Below are 14,334 nucleotides of genomic sequence, written 5' to 3' on the forward strand. Positions count from 1 at the left end.
TACGACACGAGGCAGAGGTTCCTGTTTAGCCGCGTTCGCAGCGGACATCGAAGCTCCGGAATTCAACGAGTTTACTGGAATAGATATGAGAGAAAAGGTGAGGAAGAACAGTGGAATAATTTATTATTGCATACAGTGCAATACCGCAGACAGCATTGCTGCCGTAAGCCTGCCATTTAATCCGTTTTAAATGCACAATGTGTACCGCGAACAAGAAACAATCAAAAATCCAGAAAGACAATGTGTACCGTGAACAAGAAACAAGCAATAATCCAGCAAGACAACACGAGGACGCCTGTTGCTTCCTCTGAACCTTGTTTTGAGTTTGTCTTGCGTTTTTATGTTCAGGATGAACGAATTCGAATTAAACCAGTCTTCTACATCTATCCAGTATTGAGTGTACAACTTCCTCTGCAGTCCTGCTGTATTTTTTAAAGCAGTAAGTGGGCACTTCGTAAGGATTGCTTGCCGACTTTAAATGCCGTGGTCACTTGTGTTACCGGAGGACTTCGACTCCCTGCGGGCTCGATCGAAAGAAAAAAATGTGGAGCGTGGTACGCTGCACTGTGTCGAAAAAATCATCAAATGTTCTTGGTGGCGTGGTTGTAAAATAAAAGTACTCCTACTGTTAAATGTGCAGATTCTGTGCCAAAATGGACATTCTTCAGATTGTCGCTACCCCTAGCAGCACAGGTAATTGGCCCATTATTGGAAATGGTTGGTTTCTGACTGGTCTTTTGTAGGAACAGCCTTTGCCAATACATTTACAATATTGGGCCCATTACCTATGCTGCTTGGGACACTAAAGCAGCTGCAAAGAACTGCGTTCCACATTCCCTTTTGGCACTTAGCCGAACTCCGGAGATGGCGGGGCATGGTGTCGCTTAAGAACATGACAACTTGCAAAAAGAAAAAAACTGAGCGGTCTGAAATGAATCGCCTCATTTTTGGCCCGTCGGTACCGAAGCAAACGATTTAGAATTTGACAGCCTAAATGGGCCGAGTGGACGTGCAAAAAAGTGCAAAGCCAGTCGTCGGCAGGACTTTTGGTTTTGTTAATGTGCGTTAACTTCCCAAACGGGCTCAAGCTATGTGGGACGGCGAAGTGAAAGGCTCCGGAAGATTTTGACCACCTAGGGTTCTTCACCGCCAACTGACATTGCACATTACGCGAGCCTCTAGTATTTCGCCTCCATCGAAATGCAATCACTACGGTCGATATCGGGAATTCTGTCAAACCAAATAAAATGTACACCTTTCCGGTGTATATCCCAAAGGTCACGTGCCTCGTGACACTCTCTTCTCCTTGTTGACCTGAGAAAAAAATTGCAGCCATTTCGATTACTGAGCTGGACTGCAAAAAAAGTTTAAAAAAGAAACTGCGGGACGAGAGAGGAAATAACTGTTCTTACGAAGCAGCCTGCAAGTCCCCATGATCGCTTCGGCAGACCCTAAGGGAGAAATGTTTCCAAGCGCCCTTCCAGTCGTCTTACTTTCCTCGTCTGCATCATCCTACGACTGTTGGAATAAGGGGCAAGAGCACTGATGAGACGCATGTGGTTAAGCTCCGTGAACACGTTGCACAGAAAAGCCTGCAAAAGTTCGGAGTCAGCAGGGTATACGAAGCAAGTACTTCGTGAGACCTGACCTTCAACATATGTGACGCTAAGAACCTTTTGCAAGAACGCTGAAATCAGATATACAGTCCTCAAGCACATGCTGTTGGGGTGTCTAGTAGGAAAATTTCTTCCTTTCAGAGACTACGGGCCAAAGTATCACTGGCGCCTTTTACATAAAGAATGCAAACGCGTTTTTGCGGATGGTATGTGCTTAGGCAAGAGGTGGGAATATTTGCGCGTTTATTGAGTATTTTGTGGTTTTGGATGATGCGCCGAATGAGCGAGATGGGGTATTCGTTTTTTTTTAGGTTACAGGGAACTCTGCTCTTTTTGCTTCTTTTTTTCTTTTGCACAGGAACAGATGCTGTCCGCTCTCTGCAATAAACTTGAGAAACTTGATCAGTTCATAAGACCACGCGAAAGGCTGTGTGAACCATAAGCCAAAAGAAAGGATGCCATTTTGCTAAAGAGCAATTCGCAATCAGAGCAAAAAAAAACAACGATACGGCGAATGCCAAGCAAAGTGGAAAGTTCGGTTTTTTTTTTCTTTATGCCACTGCACCGGTGATGAGAAGCTAGCTTCACTCGTTGGGTGGCTTAGTGTGCATTCCCAGAATTAGATTATTAGTTTTTGGTTAAAACGGGCCATGTAGGCAATTTTCCACTTTTATGCATATTTCTATGCATATTTCTAGCATAACTAACAAGAAACTTTCAAAATTCAAGGCAAAATAAGTTTGATTCGTTGAAAAGAACTTGGTAGGCACACACTGAAACAAAATGCTTCCATAGATGGCGCCAGTTCCATCAGCAAACTATTGCAGCTACCGTAACACTCGTACTGTGGCAGAGCAGCGCACCAGGCGGCCAGAAACGCAGCCTTGAGGCCGAAGTGTCTTGCGAAATAAGAGTTACGGATCCTTTCTTCGTGCTGCCTTCCCAATCAGTTGTGAATGAAAACTGTCGCTGAGTGCTGGCGATTATCACGACCTAAGCAGGAAAAAAATTGGGAGTGTCATAGCTCGGCTATGCCAGGTGGTTCTTGTGGAATGGAAATGGCGCAGTATCTGTCTCACATCACGGCGGACCACTGAACAGCGCCGAAAGGGAAGGGACGAAGTAGGGACGCAGATAATAAAGTAAGAAAGAGGTGCCGTAGCGGACGGCTCCAGAATGATTTCGACCACCTGAGGATCTTTAACGTGCACTGACATCGCACAGTACACGGGCGCCTTTGCGTTTCGCTTCTATTAAAACGGTGCCACTCCGGTCGGGTTCCCTGGTTCTCCGGGTCAGTAGCCTAGCGCCCTGAGCACCGACCCACCGCGGTTTAATAATAATAATAGTTGGTTTTGGGGGAAAGGAAATGGCGCAGTATTTGTCTCATATATCTTTGGACACCTGAACCGCGCCGTAAGGGAAGGGATAAGGGAGGGAGTGAAAGAAGAAAGGAAGAAAGAGGTGCCGTAGTGGAGGGCTCCGGAATAATTTCGACCACCTGAAGATCTTTAACGTGCACTGACATCGCACAGCACACGGGCGCCTTAGCGTTTTTCCACCGCGGTTTAAGAGTTCCCTTTTTTGCAGAATTCAAAGCGCTTGTCTAGAATGCTCGAACTGCGTAATCCGGGCCACTCTCGGCTACGTGCAGAACATCTAAAGTTAACGCCTGGTTCTAAACGAGCTACGTGTGAGCATGCGAAGCCAAACTGACAGCATTTCCTGTCTTTTCGCGGCTTGCTTTAAGTACGCCGTGGCTTAGTCACCTTCCTTTCGCCGTGGGAAGCATTATCTGCATTGCCGGCTGCGAAATGTAATAAGCGCATATGAGCAAGATGCTTGCTTATTTTTTATGTTTTGGTGTTTGGGAGCTCTGGCGCCCATCATTTCATCGTGCCATGGTTCCGCCCCTGAAATTCGCGATTATCACAAACATGCACTGCAGGCTTCTGCAGCTCTTTGCAGTATTTGCGGAGTACCAAAATGCGCACGTCAATATTCTAGGCTACGTAGGACATTCACGAGGTGCACAGGCAGGGCTTCTGATGACGAAGGCAGATTACAAAGCCGCGGCAGCCAGCATTTTGCGAAAAGACGGGCAACGCTATCCAGGCGTTGGCCGTGCAGCTAACAACTAAGCTCTATCGCTAGATGTCGCGTGCGTAGTGGGGAACAGCTCAGAGCACGCAGTGCGGTCGTTCTAGGCAAGAGTTTCGCCTACTATACACATACGCCGGGCGGCTCCTTACCAGACAACAGAGAATTTGATAAGGGCATCTCGGCCGATAGAATAGCTGTTTAGCATGAGTGCCTGCTACGCGAATAGCCAGGTTTCTTTTGTCGCTTCGAGCTCTTACCTGCGCCGCTTCGTCTCATTCGCGGCTGTGTGTGTTTTTGTTTTGCCGTGCTCAGTTAGCATCCGTTCACTATGGCCGCAGCTTAGCGTTCTCGAGAGCCTTAACCGCATGTTCTGTTCCGCTGCTGTGTTGCATGTAGTGCTGGTTTATGAAGACTTGGCTTGCTACGGAATAAACCACTGTGTTTCATGCTGATTGTGGATGCGTCATTCGGCTGGTGAGACCACGGTATGCGGATTCCCTTCTCTGAATGGGAAGGCGGACATTTAGTGTAGATTTTTCTTCCTTTTTTTGGTTTGTAATCTTTTCTTACATTGCACTTCTATTTGTTTGCTTAATGTGTAAGCCAACTTGCCTTTTTTGTTATAGCTTTTGTTTATATATTGTTTTTGTCAATTTTGATTCAGTGCCTTTGCCTGCTGATGCTGGCAACAGACTGGGTTTAAGGCCCGTCAAGTTGCCGTGAGCAACTTTTTTCTTAAATGCCCCATAAATTGTATGTTTATGAAATTAAAGGCAATTAATTTCAATTCAATTCAAATGTAAATGTTATTCGAGAATGCTGGCACCTCTTATAAGCACCTTTTGCTTTCAACCTAAGGCCACCCTAACCCATGTGTTCCTGTCCTTCCCGGCATCCACATACCACGCCAGGCTGCGTGTTTCGATTTGTTAGCCGCTAAGACAAGCCCAATGTTGCCCACGCGCCTGCTTGCCTGCCCTGCCTGCCCTGCCTGCCTGCCTGCCTGCCTGCCTGCCTGCCTGCCTGCCTGCCTGCCTGCCTGCCTGCCTGCCTGCCTGCCTCAATGTTGCCCAAGCCCGACGCTAATAGGCCAGGTATGGGCAACATTGGTCTTGTCTGTAGCGGCTAGCAAACGGAAACACCACATACTCAGGAAAGCATTGCGCGGATTAACCCAGGACTGAAGGCAGAAACACGCACACACACACGAGGGCAAAGTATTCCTGAATATGTCGCTGCACCAATTGTCCCAACGTTCTGCTCTAGCACATAAACGTTTAGTCCTCACGCTGAGGTCGTCCAGGAGACGCAAGGGTCCTGTGGGCCTCGAGTTCTCTTCCAGAATAACGTTTTCCCACCACCACTTTCTGTGTTATGGGCGGACATTCAAGCCATGGTAGGACCGAATAGTCCGCCTCCATGGCAGCTACCGACTCTCACGCGGTGGTAGGCCCAACAAGTGGGTCTCATGCGGCTGTTGCAGACTTTAACGAGACGCACTGGTAGCTTCAACGAGTGAACCTTCTGCGGCAGCGGCTCAGTTTCACGGGGTCGTAGGTGCAACGCGTTCGCCTCCTCTCGCAGCGTACCGAAGTGACGGGGTCGGAGGCGCCACGCGTTCATCTCCTCTGGCAGCGTACCAAAGACATGGGGTCCGAGTTGCATTGCGGGTATCTCCTCTGGCAGCGTACCAAAACGCAATCGCGGGATCAACGCGACCGCCTCCGCTGGTAGTGTTCAGAAGTCACGGGGACGAAGCTGCAACGTGTCTGCCTCCTCAGGCAGTGTATCGAAGTATTGGATTTGGAGGCGCAACGCGTACACCTCCTCTGGCAGCGTGCTGAAGATCCGGGGCCGGAGGCGCGAAGCTCTCCGCCTGCTTTGTCAGCGTGCCGAACTGAAGAGAGGGAGGCTCAATGCGTACACCTCTTTTCTGGCGGGAGCTACACTAGGCTACCAGTCGAGAACTTCGCGGTACAGGCGAGACGCCAGTTGTGCGCGTGCGCTACCATGGTACATGCGGGAGGCAAGTTGTGCGCATGCGCCGTTACCATGGCAACCGGGTAGGAGGATTGGGGGTGCCGCGCGCTTTGTCGTTTCCCTCCCTCCTATATTCGTTCCTTTACGGCGCGATTAGGGTGTCCACCGAGATATGTCAGACGGCTACTGTGCTTTGCGCGCTCGCGGCGCCATCTGGCATGACGCCACACCGCGCGGGTTGCCGCCGCCACCGTTCGGTATGACGTCACACCGCGTTCATCACCCGAACCGCGCGTCGTCGCATGCACAGCATTGCGTTTAATATCGCGTTAAGCAGTGGAGATGTAATCGGCGGCTGTATCGCAACGCTTCATATGGATGCACAGGAGAGTCCAGCCGCTGCTAATCGGCGGTATAGGCAAGACAACATTAACTCTTCCGATCCTGAGGTTGTCGTCTGGCAGTTGGCTACTCAACAAAGAGAAAATGAGCGTCAGGAGGCGAAGAGAGCAGCGGAGACGCCCGAGCAGAGAGAGGAAAGCCTTGCTAAACGGAGACGTCAGACTGCCGAGCGTAATAGGCGCCGCATAGAGGCCGATATGGAGCCTATTGAAGGCGGCAGTCAGCGGTAACCAACCGAAGAGGATGTGAAGGCCCGTCGTGTCACTGATCACACCATTCGAGTTTCCGAAAGTGCATCTGCGACCCGAACATTTCAAGCGGACTTGTCTCTCATTGCTAAACATACAGGCCAACAAGCTCAGCGAGGGAAACGTACCTCCCGCTACGCATGTCCTATCTTAGCGGAGCTAAGCCACCGCCAGTTTCTGGCAGCGTACGGAAGCCAAGGGGTCGGCGGTTCAATGCGTCCACTTCCTCTTGTAGCGTGGCGAAGTCACGCGGGCGGCGACGCAACGCCTCTGCCACCGCTGGCAGCCTACAGGACTCACGAGGTCGGAGGCGCAATGCACGCACTTCTTCTGGTAGCGTATCTTACTTTAGCGTGCCTGTGTCACGGTGTCGGATGAGCAGCGCGTCCACTTCCTCTGGCAGCATACCGGTGTCACGGGGTTTGAGGCGCCGCGCGTCTCCCGCTTCTGGCAGCGTACCGAAGGAAGGCTTGCGCAAGGCCCCCTCTCCACAGTACTACGTCACGACAGTGTGATGAGGGGAGAGATCGCCGGCAGCAAGCATAATGAACGCGAACCGGAACGCGTTGACACGAACTGGAACGCCACTGGAACGCGAACTGGCGCGCCACTTAAAACGCGAGCAACTCGAAATAGAACGCCACTGCGGAATGCAGTTGTGTGTTGCGGTTCACATTGTCAGCGCACGTTCTTTCGGTCTTTGATTTGTGTGCTTCTGAGCAGTGCTGTGGAGACGTTTGCGAGCGAGGTACCTACAATGCCTGGGTGCTGCTGTGCACCAAACTGTTACTCTAACTATGACAATGGACCCAGAACGCGCGTGTAAATGTTCCTGTCGGAGCCGGCTCAAAAGACAGCGTGGGAAAAGGCTATGCCACGGAAAGAGTTTACACTGACGAAGTACAGTGTGGTAGAACCAGTTATTGTCCTCTTTTTTTGATGCTCTTCCTTATAAACATTACTACGTAATTTAGCACCGTAAAGTATTGCGTAGGGATCACACTATCGGGTAGGCAGTTTGGTTTGGCATGGTTTTTAGGGTTTAACGTTCCACAGCGACTCTGGCTATGACGGACGCCGTATTGAACGGATCCAGGTGTTGCGACCACCTGGGGTTCTTTAACGTGAACTTACATCGCACAGTACACGGGCCTCTGGATTTCCGCCTCCATCGAAATTCGACCACCGCTGCCGGGACCGAACCCGCATATTTTGGATCAGCAGCCGAGCGCCATGACCACTGCAGCTAAGACAGTTTGGACAGAATAACTACGAATAAACGGGTAGCATTCGGCATGTTTTGAGTAGGAAGCAAAAATTGTTTTGCAGCCCAAATCAGTTCCTTATATACAAAAAAGTTTGCTTCGCTGGTGACTATGTTATTGTAGTTGCCGTAATTAATCAATGGTTTAAAACAAAAGCCCCTGCCATATACCGAGCTGTGTTAGCTGCTTGCTGTGTTATTTTATTGGTGTCTGTTGCCACTCCCGTCTTACACAACTTTGTTCGTGTTTACGTTAGTGTTTTGGGAGCCACACTTCCTTGAAAATGACCTCGTATCCACGGCAAGCTAAACCGACAGCATTCCTGGGAAGGTATTCGAGGTACCACTCAAGCTGAGAAAATCGAAGCCAGGTGTTGTCCCAAGCCTGTTTTCGAATAGCCCAGCTGACCTGTCTCGTCAATAAACGTTAGCAAGAGCCCAGAAGAAAAGCGCGTTCGACTTGACGGCGAAGCTCTACAGGAAGCCGTACGCTTGTCGATTAAGTCCCACACAGCTGAAACAAAAAAGAATGTCATCATCACCTTCCACGACCTGTTAAAAGCTGTGAGTGAACTCATTGTGGGGGATTCTGGACCAAAGTGGTTGCTCAAAAACGCGTAATTTTTCTGTGTTTCAGAAACCAAGATGCTTCAGTTGTCCGTGGTGCAGTGACAGTATCGTCAGACCTTTCCTTGAGAGTGTAGTTTCGGGAAACTAGGGTAGAAGAACTACGAAGCTTTGTGCTTCTTCAGTCTGTGACGTGAGACTGATCTACAAAGTTTTGACCGTGCTGGACGACTGCATCAAGGATGCTGCAAAGAACAAATTGCACATTGAGGCTCTGCTGAAGCACGTGGTGAAATTTCTATACCAACTCTCATCGTCAGCCTCCCCATACGAGTGGCAAGTGGAAGTCGTTAAATTCGTGAAGCATCAACTTCATATCCTCCTAACAAGACATCAACTTAGCCAGTGGACCTGCTTGTGTTCTGCAGCTTCGTGTTCACAATAACTCCTCATGCTTACAGATTCATAAAAAGCTCAATAAACATAAATCTCCCGCTACCCCACACGATAAGGCTCATATGTGCGTCTTACCGCGTAGCCTATTCACAGAGAACCAAGAGCCTTCTTTCCTGCCTGATGCAAAAAGGTTGATATCAACACTAAGTCTAGAAGCTGTTAATCGAGAGGCAATGAGGGTCATCACTTGCCTTCCCCGCATTACCCCGATCGTGGCGCTCCAAGAACATGCGCAGCTTAATACACTATACTCCGTTTCATACATAGCTGTCTACACAGGCAAAGGTACGGAAGTAGTCCGTCAAAAAAAAAACTAACAAAATGTGTCACTCCGCCTCGCGTAGTGGCTGAGTGGTACGAAGCGCGGGCATGTTTGTTCATTTTGTGAGGGGGCCCAGGTTCGATCCTCAGCATAGGTTTGTTCTTTTTTTTTATCTTTTTTCGGCGAATCTCTAGATAGAAAGTCTAAATGCGAGCCATATATAAGTGGCCTTTTTTGTTATCAAAATGAAATGACTTCTTTAATAAGAAGCGTGCTGTTAACTTTTTCCGCAGGGAAACGAAAGTGAAGTGAGAGTTGGCAACGGACGTGCTGAGAGGCGCTGTTTTTCGGTGTTCACGGATTTTTTCGCATGCTGCACACAATGAATCATTAATTGTGGGGTGATAGAATTCAGTGTGGCTTCAATTATTTTACTCCGCCAGAAAGACCTTCTTTCTTAAACCTCACAACTGTCCGAGGGCTCACTCCGGTCATCTCGCCCACAATTGCGAGAACGTCACGCACAGTCTTCTCGGGGTGGAGCTTCCTTATGCTTGCGTAGACATTAACTATCACCGCCTTGCAGTCTTTAGAAAACTTTGGAGACTTCACCTTAGAAAAGAGGCGAACAGGAGATGTTTTCGAAGTCGAAGCGGGGGAAGAAAACAAGCGAGCAGGTGACAGCGGCGCCATTTTCACAAACAGACCTGCCGGCTCAGCTGCGAAAACCTGATACAGCCGGCGCTTGAGAAAACGAAAAATCTGCGTCATTCGGTTCTGGAAAACATAAAAGAAAAATCAATCTATTTGCAAAATAAAACACTTCCATCGGTCTACTATAATATCAACTACTGTTCACTTTGCTTGTCAATTCATTTCTATTTTTATTTTTGACGCACTATATTATGATGCGGACGAGGATCGCAAACAGGCACCGTAGCCTTGGCTGCGTAGACAGCTAAGTATGAAACGGAGTATAGATGAGCTGGTGCAGCAGCGACGCGATGCTCGCCGCGTGAAGTCAAGCCTTACACACACAGCGTGTGCACTCAGGGCATATGCTTCATCGCACACCATTCTACCGCCGCCCCCGCCAGTTCTTCCTGCCTGGCGTTTTGTGCAGCTAAGCGATAACAAGCCAACTGATCTACGTCGGCTATCATCTAACCGCAAGGCATCGCCGTTTCGCGACCGAATTACAGAGCAAGACGCCAATCTGCCGCATGGCTCCATCGTTATGTTGACGCAAGCATCTAGGCCTGCGAAACAAGAACGGCAGTTTACTGTCCTTGCAAGCCTGTTCTTAAGAAAACGTCAAGGTTTCGCCTCTCAGAATCTCCTTCCTCCTCTTGTGCGGAGATGCTTGCGGTTCAAGAGGCACTTTGCTCTGTGGCCGCCGTTCCCATGCTACCCACGGCCCGCATTGTCATTCGCATCGACGCCCTTCAAGTCACATGCCTACTGCGACAAGTCAGTCGTACCCGAGAAATCTGCCAAGACATCCATCATCTAGCGGCACGCATCCCGCAAGAAATCCGTATTGAGTGGGTCCCGCGTGACCTCCTGAGCTCCCAAAGCCGCGCAGGCTCTGCGACCCGCCTTTCGACCCCAACCTCGTCTATGCCTCGGGTCCTCACTCTAGATGACACCACCCTCCTTTTAACAAGAAAGGATCACCTCCGGCGCCGCACACGTGCTCTAATCCCTCTGTGTGCGGTAACCCTCCCCCGTGGTCCTATCCGTGCAGAGGAGGTTGCGCTTCGGAGGATACCGGTCGGGGTTGCCCTAACTCCTGCTGTGACACGCAAGTGGCCGCATTTCAAAAAATTATATCGCCGCCTCGGGTGTCCAGTCTCCAAGAACAGAGACTGTGAGACGGATATCCACCACATGTTGTGGGTCTGCCCGGCGTTGAAGCCGACGAGAATTCGGCACCTGGCGGAAGTGGGACTCTCACCGGACAATCCGGATTCCTATATTGCCTGGACACAGGGTCCATATCATCGTTCACTTCTTGATTTCATCAAATCTGCCTAACTTCTTTCATTTATTTAACCATCTTTCTCATCTCTCACTTCATATTTTTTATGCCCTGAGGCATAAAAATCGCTTAAAGAACACTAAGTGGCCATGAGCGCTTCGTGACACTTATGATGGATGAGATCCGCTTACAAGCACCGTTTGAGAGCAAGGGTGGATGTCACAGGTGTGGCAGCCAAGAAAGAACACGCACCAAAGACTGCATAAGGCTTCATGATACAAAGCTTGCTGCCTTCCAACAGAGATGTCGTGCACATACCTCCAAGGCCACAGATAGAAACAAAACAGTTCAATGAATTTCTTCATCTGCTAATAAAGCAGCTCGGAGACTTTGGCATCCATGCGATGGCTGTGGTGTCAGAATTGCATCAACCACAAGGCCATGTAATTTTTCAGCATCCTTCTAAAGTTGAGCATTATGTACAAGAACCCATCAGACCAAGACTTTTCACAGCAATTACTATTAGGCGCCCGTCTCTAGCTTGCGCGACAACCGTCGGCGTAACCGGTAGGTGCGTTAATGACATTCACACACCCGCTGGATGTCATTAACGCAACCACTGGTCATTAACGCACTAACGTTATATCAAGGTCAAACTGGGTCGCGTAACCCTACGGGTGGCTCTGTTTGGAACAGCCGCCTGTCAGTGCACGGGTATATCACCTGGATACTACTCCTGTGCGATATGAGACCACTGTTTCTTTCCTACCTCAAAATATCCCCAGAACTAAATGGCTAAACAGCTATTGCTGAATTTTGCGTTATATAGTCGTAGCCATCCTGTGTTTTTTTTCTTTGTGGACAGTTTTCACCTTGAAGTCCTTCCGGAATAGCTGGCTGGACCAGAGTAACATTGGGAGGTGTATCTTCTTTCCAGATTTCAATGCCTGTGCTCACAATCAAAGTTGTACTCGATAAGCTGGGATGTGCAAAAAGCGCAGCATCATTTTTTGCGTGTGCAAAACAAAAAGAAGTTCCCCTGACCCTCACGACTTCCCTTGGTCGCGTAAGGCGTTAATTCTTCCAGCCTGGAGCGACTAAACGTAAAGCCCGCACTCATGATTTTACACTGTTTTACATTTGCAGCGCTAAAGACAACCAAAGCGGCACTCGAACAGACAAATGGTATATAGAATTTATTAACATTGTCTTGACGTGCTGGAATATAGAAAACGTCGAAGTCAAGACACCATTCAAAATCAATGCCTCCGAGATACGTTGCCAGATCACGCAAACACAGTATCATGCGCTCACACTTAGTTTTTGAACGAGAATGTAGACTGGATGGACCACTGGGAGAGCATGAAGCATGATACTGGCAAGCTGAGTCGAGAAACGCGTACAGCGCTGCGTCATACCTCACATGCTCTTGTTGAGGAGTCAACATACTGTATTGAAGACCTCGGCTTTAAGTGTGTTTTACTTGGAAAGTTTAAAACCCGACACGTTGGAGGACCGGTTTGGCAGACACAGACAGTTGCATGTAACTTAGTACCACGTATCAATAGGCCAGATATATGGATTTGAGCAGACGATGAGACTCCACGAAAAGCTACTTGAGCTACCCGGCTTGGATGCCGTTGCACCTTGTTATTCCCCCACTGATCTGCAAGCCATCGTCAAGCAGTTTTATGTTGCGGTGACAGAAGATGATCATGATGTAAACCAAATGCAACCTACGTTTCCAGCTATAGTGTTTGTTGCTAGATATTGCGAGCATGTTGCAGTAAAGAATCTCTTCTGCCATTCTTTCCGTGAAAACTTCATTCTCGACAGTCGGACCATTACATTGGAAGATGATGCCCTGATTCAAAATGTATCGCCAGGTGGACTAAAATTTCCGCGGTCAGTTTTTTTTGCACACTCGATTGTACTCAATAAGCTGAGAGGGGCCAAGTGTGCAAATCATTCTTTGCGCGTGCGAAACAAAAACGTTCTCGTGACCCTCACGATTTCCCTTGTCGAATGCAATACAAAGCTGGACATATTTGACTGTGGTCATTCACCCGAACTAGTGTTGAGTTTTCTCAGTGCTGCTGCCAATACGTTGCTGAACAACCTGTGTAAGGTTGAAAAGAGTAAACTCATTTAGAGCAAGCAGAGCAAGACAGCGACACGAAAACTGGAAATTTTCGAAGCATAAATCTGCTTGCTTTTTATCAAAATTTTATCAAATCTCATCAATAAATATGCTCCAAAATGAAAATTCCTGTCTCACTTAAGGTTTAACGAAGTAATTCTGCATGAAGCTGAAAATGTCTTCGAAACTTCACTTCCACCCGTGACCTAAATTCCCGCTGGATTATACCAAACTTTTCAGTTATTTCTGCGGGCTGGCAATATTAGGTAGCACAAGTATACCTGCTAAGTATGTTGTTAGTCGCGGCAACAGCCTTCGAAATATGAAGCACTTGGGCTGCGGTTAGCGGGATTAAAAGGTCAGGGAGAAGACAGGGAGAGGGACATGAAGAGGGAGCGATAGTATGACGGGTAGGGCGGCAATATACACTGTGTAAATATGCAGAATATCAGAGTATATTTAAAAAAAAAAAAACAGGTCGCACTGGAGGAAGCCAACCTTCAGGATGATCTCTGAACGGTGACGACACGTAGACATAGGCCTTGAGTCTAGGTAGTGTTGACCGAGACACAGGGTCGGAGGCGCAACGCCTCCGCCTCCTCTGGCAACGTTCTCAATTCAGAAAGCCGGAGGTAGAACGCGTCCCCCTACCCTGGCAACGTACCGACGTCACGGTGTCGTAGGCTCTACACGTTGGCCTCTTGCGGATAATGCCCATTTTAACGCTGTGCTAGGCTCAACGTGTCAGCCCCGGAAGGCACAACGTGACCAGCAGGAAGCCTGGTATTTTTATCCTTACAGTATCCTGCGGCTAGGAAGCAGAGTGACAGATGACCTCCGACAAACCAATGTAGGCAGTGATGGAGAGACAGATGGCTCCTCCTGCCCGAAACGTCTTAGGCTTCGTTGTTGGCGGCTGTTGCTTCGAAAGGTCTTGCACGGCTAGAACACGACTGTCAGACTTCTTACAAGAGGTGAGTGCTTTGTCTTCAATATTCCGTCTCCATGATGCTCGCCTGGATAATGCGCTGCTGGTCGCGGTCAGAACGGCTTGAATGAAGATGCGAGCGCTGTTAGACACACGCTCCATTTTTTCTGCTTTCTGCGATCTCGTCTGCAATCTCGACGAAGTGTTTTCATTTCCGTCATTTAAACAGATATCTCCGCACGGAATCGGGTCACGTGAGCAAAATCAGCAGCCCGTTTAAGGGCTACTATAAAGAGGGCAGAAGCTAAGGCAGTGCTGGCTACACCTGCCCGGACATTCCTGTCTGGATATCATGGACTTTAACTTCACTAACTTCGCAGAAAAGAA

General features: G+C 48.8%; 1 pseudogene; it reads left to right on the forward strand.

Annotated features, from left to right (window-relative positions):
- The first annotated feature begins 7,106 nt into the window (after positions 1-7,106).
- Positions 7,107-11,419, forward strand: LOC144123711 (uncharacterized; annotated as a pseudogene).
- Positions 11,420-14,334: the final 2,915 nt, after the last annotated feature.

This window comes from Amblyomma americanum, chromosome 3, assembly GCF_052857255.1.
Source record: "Amblyomma americanum isolate KBUSLIRL-KWMA chromosome 3, ASM5285725v1, whole genome shotgun sequence".
NCBI classification, from domain to species: Eukaryota; Metazoa; Arthropoda; class Arachnida; order Ixodida; family Ixodidae; genus Amblyomma; species Amblyomma americanum.